General features: G+C 42.2%; 1 protein-coding gene across 2 annotated transcripts in view; it reads left to right on the top strand.

The window, feature by feature from the left end:
• Positions 1 to 754: 754 nt before the first annotated feature.
• The window catches only part of LOC128875524 (serine proteinase stubble-like), an 81,437-nt gene continuing 70,619 nt past the window's right edge, over positions 755 to 11,572 (top strand). The window contains exon 1 of one of the 2 annotated variants that reach the window (XM_054121162.1): positions 755 to 887. The gene's annotated coding sequence lies outside the window, so the exon portion shown is untranslated. Of the gene's footprint in view, positions 888 to 4,462; positions 5,024 to 11,572 lie in introns of those variants that run through there. The other variant, XM_054121158.1, reaches the window with a different exon arrangement.

Raw genomic sequence — 11,572 nt, 5'->3', positions numbered from 1 at the left:
CCGTGTTCACTTTGCGGCTACCGACTCATTACTCGCTTGATTTCAGATATGCGTGCGATATAAGACATTATTCTGTCAATGGCTCTCAGACGAAGATGCGTTATCGATTGAATTAAAATAATTCTTGGGTCCCATGCTTATAGAGACTTTTAACTATCTTCTGCGTATATACAAAACTTCTCCGACGTGACTTCAAATCAATATCCCGGTAAAATAAAAATTAAGCTTTCCTCAAATATTGAAGTAGAAAGTACCACGCTAGACTCCATGATTTTCTGATAAACTATCACCGAGAAATAAAGAAAGAAACAGCCTTTCATGGATCTACGTACACCTCCGCAAATGCAAAATTTAAACAAAAAGCAAATATCATGGAGTAAACATCGATGCCTAATCTGTTCAAGTCACTGTACCAAATTTCACCGTTTTCTAACAAATCCTTCCTAAGAGAAAACAAAATCAGACTCCATAATATTCAAATATTCACACCCCCTAACGTAAATAATTTTCTAAACAGTTCCTTTCGTAATGTCTAATTTCAGGTCACCTGGAAGCATACAGGAGTGTCAGATTTTCGCTCTGATTTGAGGGACCAACCTGTGGATAGCTACACGAGGACCGCCATGGTCCTAATCCCGACTCCCAACCCATGGACTGCCACTCATCGCCCAATTGCCTGGGAGACGGGATCCCAGAAACGTCAGTCTCAATTACAATCGCTGAGAGCGACGTTCCAGGAGGGAGGAGACGCAGGACTAGACGTTGGACGAGGCAGGCAGAGCGAGAGGAGGCCGTCGGCCTCGACTGTTCTCCAAGAGGTCGACCCACTTCGCCCAAAGGCGAGAGGGACCGCGCTGGCTGCCAGTTACGTACATACACGTACATACGTAAATATATCTACGATCTTCTCTTTGCCTCACCCCTCCACCAGATTCTTTCTCCTCCTTCTCCTCCTCCTCTCTCTCTCTCTCTCTCTCTGTCTCTCGGTACAGTCGAGAGGCATTTCGTATCGGTCGGAACGATGCCGTAACGCTACCTTGATAAAGCGTTTCCTTATCGTCGCGTTCGATCGAGTCGCTGGAAACAAGGATTCGTCCATTTTCCAAACGTAATTGCGCGGTGACAGAATTTTCCTTTCTATCAGAGTTTGTGCACATGGTGGCTCAGCCATGGGATGCGCTCTTGCTTTGGTACACTTTTATCCAGGAGATTCTGCGAAGAGGTATGGAGGTGTAAGGGATCTTGGAAATTCTAAAGATTTTTCGTTGGGGAGGGAGGACGAATTGGTTTTTGAGATTATTGATTACGTTTTTATGCGAGTAATGGCGTTAGTCATTCATATGTGGGGGTGAGATCCTGGGCAACAGTGAAATAACCTTTGTCAAGATCCGAATCACTAAATCTGCATTCGGGACTTTGAGTATTTGGGGATCTAAAATTTTGGAGCTTTGCAAATTTGGGACTTTCAGTATTTGGGGATTCAAAAAGTTTTGACACTTTGAGATTTTGGGAGTTTTTCATTTTGGGAGTTTGAGTACTTGGGGATCTAAAATTTTTGAGCTTTGGGAATTTGAGGGTTTGAGTACTTGGGGATCTAAAATTTTTGAGCTTTGGGAATTTGAGGGTTTGAGTACTTGGGGATCTAAAATTTTTGAGCTTTGGGAATTTGAGAGTTTGAGTACTTGGGGATTCAAAAAGTTTTGAGCTTTGAGAATTTGGGAGTTTGAGTACTTGGGGATCTAAAATTTTTGAGCTTTGGGAATTTGAGAGTTTGAGTACTTGGGGATCTAAAATTTTTGAGCTTTGGGAATTTGAGAGTTTGAGTACTTGGGGATCTAAAATTTTCGAACTTTGAGTATTTCGAGATCTAAAATTTTTAAGCTTTGACATCAACCTGTGAAGACTCATTTTATGCAAACTACACCTCAAAAGACTCCTCCGACTTCTCAACAAAAGTATCAGGCGTGTCCCCACCGTCCAATATTAAACCTTGCCATGTACTCTGAATCTCTATTTCGACTGATAAATTTCGTTCTTAAAAAAGAAACGCCATTAGCGGTTGTTTTACGAGGTACGAAGGCCCCGTCCAACAGCAACGGCTACTTCGCCATGTAGATCTTATGGCGTATAATTGATGGAACAGATACGGCAATCTTGTAAGAACCGCGGGGTGCCAAGACGGTAGCGCCCTTAACTGCAGGGTGCGAACAGTCCAAGACTGGCGCGGAGGGATCGTGTTTGAGCGCCAGAAATTACAGGGCCTGAGTGTCCCAAGGCGAGCAGACGTTGTGGGCAGTGAACAGTACACGCGACCCTGTAATCAATACTCCGCAATCACGCGGGGAAAACATATTCGACAGTTTGTGCCCGACAAACAGGTCGTCGTTTAACAGGGACCACTCGAAACTGACCAAGTGTACATTATGTGGCTAGTGTAGTACAAGCATGGAAGTTGAAGCTTCCGGCTGATCAGTTTCGTTACTTACTATTCACTTTTTAAAAGATATTTCTGTAGATCATTATGCTAATTAATATTTTGACAGGTATAGAAAAAGAATTCAAACTTAAACAAAAGTGTGCTTCATCTTCTAAATGGTATAACACGTATATTATTGTTGATATTTTATGTATGTTTGTCACAAATGCATAAACATCAGGAGTTCAGATATTTTCAATCCAAGTCATACCTAAGATTCAATGCACGCCTCCACTGATTTGCCTACTATCATCGCTCATCCTCGCCCATAAGCAGCTGAAACGCAATTTACAAGACGGGATTGCGTTTCATTGACTCGTCGGCAACGCAAACACGCGAGCGAGTAATCTAATCAATTTCCCAAGCGGACTGCCTACTGTAAGACGTTTTTATGGTGGATGTTCCACAAATATGGACTGGTAGATAGCAACGGGCCTCTGGACAGTCCCTGGGAACTAGGAAAGTCCTCTCCGAACAATCTTCCTAATTTCCTTCGACATCCTAAACTACTTGCGTCAGTCTTTCTATGATCACGCGATGGATTCCTACTTTGCACAAGTCTTACTCAAGCTTCCAATCACAGTTCCATTCGCTTACTGGCTTCGCAGCATCGGACTCAAACGCAAATTAGAAAACGCCTTATAGGTCACTATGAAATGTCTTTATGGGGAGTATAGATCTGATGTGGGCTTGAAGATAGCAGCGGACCTTTAAACAGTCTCTACTGGGACCTTTCGCAATAGTAGCGGGTCTTTTTAAATAGAGTTTCTTCGTGTATGTAGACGGAGTGTGTTTCTTTATGTAGCTCGATGTCCTAGGCTACCTGTTCTCTTGAATTCCGAGGAGAACCTTCCTCAACTGCGCTAGTTCCCATTGGACAGTATTCCTTTATACACAGGCTTCAAATAACACCTTTACCAGTTTTTCAAACTTCAAGTAACACCCTCATTAGTTCCAAATTTCGGGTGACATCTTCACCAGTTTTCCTTCTAGCTTTGTATCACCGTATTTATTAAACAACGCGCATAAGTAAATAGATCCCTTCAAAAATTTTGGAGCTTTGGGACTTTGAGTACTTGGGGATCTAAAATTTTGGAGCTTTGGGAATCTGGGACTCTGAGTACTTGGGAATCTCAGATTTTGGGGCTTGAGGCATTTGGGACTTTGAGTACTTGAGAATCTCAGATTTTGGGGCTTGAGGCATTTGGTACTTTTAGTACTTGGGTATCTCAGATTTTGGAGCTTTGGGAACTTGGGAGTTTGAGTACTTGGCGATGTAACATTTTTTAGCTTTGGGAATTTGGGAATTTGAGTACTTGAGGATCTCAGATTTTGGAGTTTTGAGAATTTGGGAGTTTGAGTACTTGCGGATCTAAACTTTTGGAGCTTTGGGAAATTGGGACTCTGAGTACTTAGGGATCTAAAATTTTGTGGCTATAGGCATTTGGTACTTTGAGTACATGGTGATCTAAAATTTTGGACATTTGGGAAATTGGAAGCTTTGAGAAATTGGCACTTGGAGATTTTCAAACTTCAAGTAACACCTTCATCAATTTTCCAAACTTCGAGTAACACCATCACCAGTTGTCTTCTAGCTTCGTACCACCGTATGTATTAACCAACGCGCATAAATAAATAGATCCCCTCGAATCTCCTTGAAATCCTTAATATTTGAAAACATTTCAAACTAATCGTACACAAGGTGCGATACCACCTTCGCCAGTCTCTTTGCTACACACGCGTCGTAAATCTTCCCCACCCACCTAGCGATTCTCGAAAAGAGACAACAAATCTCTGTTAATCCTATCGAAATCGTCGACCGCGGCGATATTAGCTCAGGTAAAATTACTCTGGTATTCCTGGCGGGAGACGACACGTGGTTTGTGCAGTAGCGGCTGGCAGCACGCGGCTCCCTACTCTTCCGCTTCCACGGGTTCCTCGTCCACGCTGGACGCAATCAGCCGATCCTCAAAGCGCGACCGGTAGTCGAACCGCGTGCACGTGGAGCCCGACGTGGCCTCTGCCTCCGTGGATCTCCGTGGATCGCGATCGACTGATCGATCGCTGGATGATATCGTTGATCGATCGAGCTTCCATTCACCCCGAGGATCTCGTCGGTACGTGACCGCGATCGCTGGATGATCGAACGTCGGAGTCGAACGTGCGCCTGTACAGAAGGATCGTGATCGCGATCGATCGAACACCCGAGACCTAATCGAACGTCATCGCCTGATCGTGAGTTAGTAGATCGTCCTCGATAGACGACTCGACGAAAATCCTGAGTGAATCACGGGTAGCCATCGACAACGGTCGTCGTACTCGAAGTAAGTCCAGGAGGATTTCGATCGAAGGAGATCGAGCCGCGCAGGGTGGATCATCGGGAGTTCAGTGGCACATGTGATCTACAGTCGTGATCAGGAGCTGTGTCTGGGTTCTCGCGGGACGATCAGTTTTTATCCCGTGCCAGGGAGGGCCCCGAGTATGAGTGATCAAGAATGAAGGAAGGGTGAACACGTTCGGCTGCCAGGAACGAGCTGTCTCAAATCGGTGAGTCGATTTTTGTGTTCCCGTGGCCTTGCTCGCGAACGGTAGCGAGCGCTTAGGACCCTGTCTGTACGCCGAGCCGTTCCAACTGGTTCTCTGACTTTCAGTTGTTTTTGTTCTTCGGATAGGTTATTTTGCTTCGGTTTGTTTCGACGCTGCCGTGGAAATCGTGTGCGAACTCGGGGTAATATTGTGAATTGAATTAGAGACGGGTATCGAAATTCGCTGGAGCCACAGACGAGTGCAACGGGCTCCTGGAATTTCTGACGCTCAGAGTTTTAAGTTCAGACTGGTTGTATTCGAAGTGGGTATTGTAGGGGAGGCTTGAGATGAGACTTTGAGAATTTTTTAGTTTTAGTGCGTAGGTCTTTAGACGCTTTGGGTCTTTGAAATTTTTGAGCTTTGGGAATCTGGGACTTTGAGTACTTGAGGGATATGAAATTTTGGAGCTTTGGGAATTTGGGACTTTGAGTGCTTGAGACATAAAATATTTGAGCTTTGGAATTTGGGACTTTGAGTACTTGGGATCTAAAATTTTTGAGCTTTGGGAATTCGGAACTTTGAGTACCTGGGTATCTCAGATTTTGAAGCTTTGGGAATTTGAGACTTTGAGTATTTGGATCTAAAATTTTTGAGCTTTGGGAATTCGGGACTTTGAGTACTACTGATCTCAGATTTTGAAGCTTTGGGAATTTGTGAGTTTGAGTACTTGGGGATCTAAAATTTTGCAGCTTTGCAAATGTGGGACTTTCAGTACTTGGGGATCCAAACAATTTTGAGCTTTGGGATTTTGAGATTTTGAGTACTTGTGGATCTAAAATTGTGGAGCTTTGGGAGTTAGGGACTTCGAGTACTTGAGCATCTAAAATTTTGGAATCTTAGAAATTTGTATTTTTGAAACATTGTAAACTTAGAACTTAGGGACCTTAAAAAATAGAAATTTTAGGATCTAGGGGAATACGGATTTTAGAACTTTTTTTATTTTGACACTTCGTGAACTTAGAAACTTAGGCATATCGAGACCTGATATTTTGGAACTGTGAGAATTTGAGGCCTCGAGATATCGAGACTTTGACGAACCTTACATTTAGTGATCTGAAAAATTTTAATGTTAGAGCTTCAGTCCAAACTGTTCAACTTCGAGTCCTCGAGGAACTAGGTACTCAATCAATAGTATAGCAATCTTTAGTGTGCAAATGCTGAAAGACTTCAATAATTGAATTAAACCTCGCACCTGTGTTCGCGATTTTTTTTGATCAGACACCGTCAACCGGAAATTGGAAATATCATTCGAGGGGAGATTCAATTTCAGATGAGAGATCTGGCTCGCGCAATTAGAGTGTTTATTAGCACCGTTCCTCGAGGATGCTTTTAAAAGCAGACGCTCGACCTACTTGACTTCCGAATCGACGGCTCGCAGTCTCATTTAGAAACTAGAATATCTCGCAGGGGTTCGCGAACTCCGCAATTTTCTCGTCGTTTGACACGAATGGAGATGACTGTTATAAAATAAAATTACATATCCGATGCGTCACGCGGCCCGCGTCGTTAGTATTCCGCTCGCCTCGCCGAAACGAAAGTGACTTAATTTCTGTGAATTGGTGCAGGCGCGTATCCTCGAACAGGAACAAAAAAAAAATAACTGAGACGATGAATAATGGGAATCAAAACTGAGACGCGAGACGTGTCGACGATCACGCGCGATTACTCCCCTTTGCTCCATTTTCAAACGTTAAACCATTCATTTAAAAAAGAAGCTCGCACAGTAATCGAAGTAGAACAGAATCGTTTAAATCAATTTTCTTGGACCATACTGCCTCGACTATAAATAAAAATCAATTACAATTAAACAATATTAAAATCAGGAAAAATTCATTTTCATTATCTTGAAAGTAAATGCAAACGACGACTTTCTTATTAAATTTATAACGGTACGGTTCTTTACCGATACATTCCGTCGTGCGATAAACTACATAAAATATATGCATCAACATTCGAAGTCGAGCACAATCCGAATCGACGTTTTAGATAAAATATGATGCGCAGATCGAGAGATAAATATACAGTTACGGTGTTAAGGCGAGGTACAGTTATATGCTCTTTAATAACCTAACCCAGAATACAATACAATAAAAATGCGCCAAGCGAAGGAACACGAAAAAATCGGACGTAGGAAAACTTCGGCATACAGGTTAGAGAAAATAACTGTTACGAAAACAAGAATGCAACGCTAATTCCCCCGAGAATTCTATTACGTCATATTCGCGGTGATAAAATCGATGACATTCCGCGATAAAACGGTAGCTGAAATGCAAATTAGAATATAGAGCCGCGTTTCATTGACTCGTCGGCAATGCGAACACGTAATCGGTTGATCTAAACAGGTAGTTCTCGAAACTGGATGCATTTATGTTCCCAGGTACGCGTGGCACTAATGTCGGCTAGTAGATAGGATCAAATTTGTAAACAGCCCGTAAAAGACCTATCGCAATTGTACTAATTTTCTCTGAACATTTCTCTTCGCCCTCGAACTATAAACAATCTATAAAAAAGACCTTCCTGAAATTGCACCTCTCCGATGAATTCTAATCTCATTCGACATCTTTGCTTTACTACGATGTTTCCACAAGAACGCAATGCATTCTAAGCTTGACCAAGTCGTATTCCAGTCGTATCTTCATTGGTGGTCACTTACAAATCTTCGAACGACAACCTGACCATTTTAGTCGCGTCAGAGGTTTGTATCATCGTTCATTCTCGTAGGTAATCGAAAAATCTAAACAATTTTTTGAACTTGGTACTTGGTATAAAATCTGCCACTGATATGGACTATAGCGAGTGGATTTTAAACAGTCCCTATTCCTACTAGACATCTTTGGAGAATCTTCCTAATGTTGTTCAACATCCTTGTCTACCTTGAGTGATTCAGACGATTCCACGGAAACATGATACATCCCCATCGTGTCCAAGCATCAAATCACACCTTCACCAGCTCGCCTACCACCTCTGTATCATTACTCATCCTCACCCATAACCCGTAATCAGGTCATCTGAACAGTTCTCTGAACCGACTGGCTTAGTACAAGGTGTTCTTACGTTGTAAGGTAGACGTGTCACTGGTACGGACCAGTAGATAGCAGGAGAACTCTAAACAGTCTCCTAAAGACCTTTCTCCACTGTACGAGTTCTCCGCGATCAATCTTCCTAATCTCGTTTGACATTCTAGACTACCTAGTCATGTTTCAATGTCTCCACGTTTCATGCGCAGCCATCAAAACACACCTTCGCTGGTTTGTTTACAGTCATTTAGTGAAACTGCAAATTATGTGTCGGTTCATTGTTTTCATTATGTTGTTGTAAGTTACAGTTAGGTTGGCTTGCTTGTTGAATAATCGTGGACGTGATTGACGACGCGTTGATAGTTCGTGCTGGGACTTTGGGACTTTCAGATTTTGGGAGTTTAGGAATTTAGGAATTTGAGAATTTGGGAACTCGATTTTTGGAGTTCAGGAATTTAGGAATTTGAGAATTTGGGAACTCGATTTTTGGAGTTTTGAGCTTCTAAGTTGTTCTTGAGAATTTTGGGACCCCTGAGAACACGAGATTTTGAGACCTTTGAGAACTGGAGATTTTTGGGCCTTGACACTTTGGAGTTTTGAGATTTTTGGGTATTGAAACTTTGATGTCTTCAGACTTTGGATCCTTGAGACCTCGATGCTTTGAGATTTTGGAGCCTGAGACTTTGAGGCCTTAAGATTTTTGAGCCCTGACACTTTGGAGTTTTAACATTTTTGGGCCTTGAAACTTGGAACCTTAAGACTTTAGAGCCTTGAGGCTTTGGAGCCTTGAGATCTTGGATATTTTAATCCTTGAAACTTGAAACTTGGGACCCTTTAAACTCAGTACTTTGGGACCCTCGAAACTTACGAATTCTCATGAATCTTAATTTTTGTGACCTAGAAAACTTAGACTTCTAAAATTTCAGATCTCGAGACCAATCATATCACATTATCCTATACCTATCATACTCAGGCTCCATATCACAACCTGCTCAATTTGCTCATCACCTACCGAACAGCAACGTAAACTACACACTGTTGCCCAGCACCTAATAGCATAAATGCAAATCGGAACAGAGAACCGTGTTTCAATATCTCGTCTGCAACATGTACACGTAATCGGGTAATCTGAACAATTTTCTAAACTGGCAGCGGACGCTTTCTATGGCCGTGGCTCGAGCGTTACGCATTGTCGAGCGAACCGGTTACCAGGGCAGATCGGAAACGCAAATAAATTTATCACGATAAAATCGAGCCGCGTAATCGACGTGAGACGCGGCTGATCGCCTCGGGAATGTATTACCGGAAATAATCAGGAGTCCATAAACCGGTGTTCTTCCAACACTTACGGTGCCAATAAACTCCGTTCGACTCGACTCCGATTTGAGGAACGATGAAGTTTAACGTAAAGCAGGAGACACTGAAGACTTTGAAATTGTGGGACTTTGGAAACTCAAAACTTTTGAAACCCTTGGAACGTCGGATTTCGGGACATCAGGAATTAAAAATTTTGGGGCTTTTGGAGTTTGAAATTTTGGGACTTTGGAAACTCAAAGCCTTTGAGACCCTTGGAACATTAGATTTTGGGACTTTTGGCGTTTGAAATTTTGGGACTTTGGAAACTCAAAGCCTTTGAGACCCTTGAAACATTAAATTTCGGGGCTTTTGGAGTTTGAAATTTTGGGACTTTGGAAACTCAAAGCCTCTGAGACCCTTGGAACATTAGATTTTGGGACATCAGAAACTTGAAACTTTGGGATTCGGAATTTGAAATTTTGGGTCTCTTGGAATTTGAAACTTGTGACTCGTAAATTTCAAATTTTATACATATATAATGTTACCGTAAGAATTTCTGTTCGTATTTTTAGAGTATTTGTACACCTGTTCGTTGGGAATAGAATCAAAGAAGAGGAATGGAATAATAGAATGGAAAAGTGTCGAGAGCGTCGCGCAAACGCGAGCTAGGCAATAAATCTAAGGAGATCGGTGTGTCCCTGCCTTATAACACGTACAATGAATATCTATTGTCTCCTTTACTTTCTCCCGCCAGTGACAGAACATCGTGTCTAGGTCCCCCGTGAACAGAAGCAGCGTGCCACGTACACGTGAACACCTGTTCGAACGTGGAACTCGATCGGCCGTGAAAAGAATACGAAAACGAAATCGGTGTAGTTTTACTGTCACTGTCAAACGTCTTTCTCACGTAAAGATAGATTTCTTACCGAATAACAACAAATAAATAAATATTCATAGACGATATTGCTTACAAAGCAAAGAATGATTTTGCAAAACTTTCTACGAGAACTTAAAATTCTTCTAAAAAAATAATTCCTAATTCCTCACCTAATACCTCAGATCGCAATATTAATGCACATCTTCTTCGAATAAATGTGAAATTCCCGGATAGAATGCTCCGGCATTATTGTTGCTCGAATTCGTTATTCGAAAGTGTTCTTCAAGCTTTCGAGTGTTCTTGAAAGCCTGGATGGCCGGAGCAAGGGTCGGAGGGTAATTGAGAAAATGGAAGGAAAATTTAGTTGGGAGTTGTGGGCAGTATTGTTATAGAATAGAACGTAGTGCTTTCGTGCGTTCCGTTGTAGAGCTGCTCGAGAGGCAGACTTTGGAAGTTGTTCCTGTTTCGCCTCCGAGGCACTGCTGCAAAGTCGACTCAGCGACCCACCTTCGAGGTCGCAGGAACTTCCTGAGTGGTAGGATGAGGGGAAGATAGATTTTCTTGTCCCATAACTTTATCTATTTCCTCAAAATTGATTCTATGAATAGCGGATGCATTGTCTCTACAACTCTCATAAATAATTATCAGGAATCGATCGTTGTTCAAAAATTCATAGAACCCATACCTTACTTCACTATTATCGTGTTATCCAATATTTTTCACAATTCTATAACCGCTTTTGAAAAGCATTCTTGCTTGAACGATTAGAATAATATCTGAAAAAGATTAACGAGGGTGGACTATCGCCTGGACGCCTCCAGTGGTTAAGAAAAGGCTGTTTCCTCTTCTTATCCGTAATAATCGATTCCTCGATTGTTCCCGTCTCATCGTTCATAAACGACGGTGTCTTTGACGGTGTCCAATCTCGTTAATTGCATTCTCGAATATCTACTCCGGGAAAGTGACGTGTTGGCTCAATTAACTGTAAAATCATCGTCTCGCTAGCCAGATGGCAAGAGAACGATGCGTCCCAAAGAGCACAAGCGCGGCTGATCAGTGAAAGTGCCACACGTCCAGGCGGCTGCCGCGCTCGTTTTGAAAATCGAATCGACCCAATTCGATCCACTCACGACGTGCAGTTACGTCGCATGGCGACTAATACGATCGAACGCTCTCAGCGAATTTTATTTTATCGCTCGAAATAGAAATTGTTTCGTGGTTAATTTTCTATTTCAAGTGTTTCATATTTCAAGTGTGTATATTTATTTATATATAATCATTTTATTAAGATACTTATTTATTTTAAGAAGGCAATTGCTC

Source organism: Hylaeus volcanicus, chromosome 4, assembly GCF_026283585.1.
Source record: "Hylaeus volcanicus isolate JK05 chromosome 4, UHH_iyHylVolc1.0_haploid, whole genome shotgun sequence".
NCBI classification, from domain to species: Eukaryota; Metazoa; Arthropoda; class Insecta; order Hymenoptera; family Colletidae; genus Hylaeus; species Hylaeus volcanicus.
Note: the sequence above shows the minus strand (reverse complement) of the source record. Positions and strands in the feature narration are given on the sequence as shown.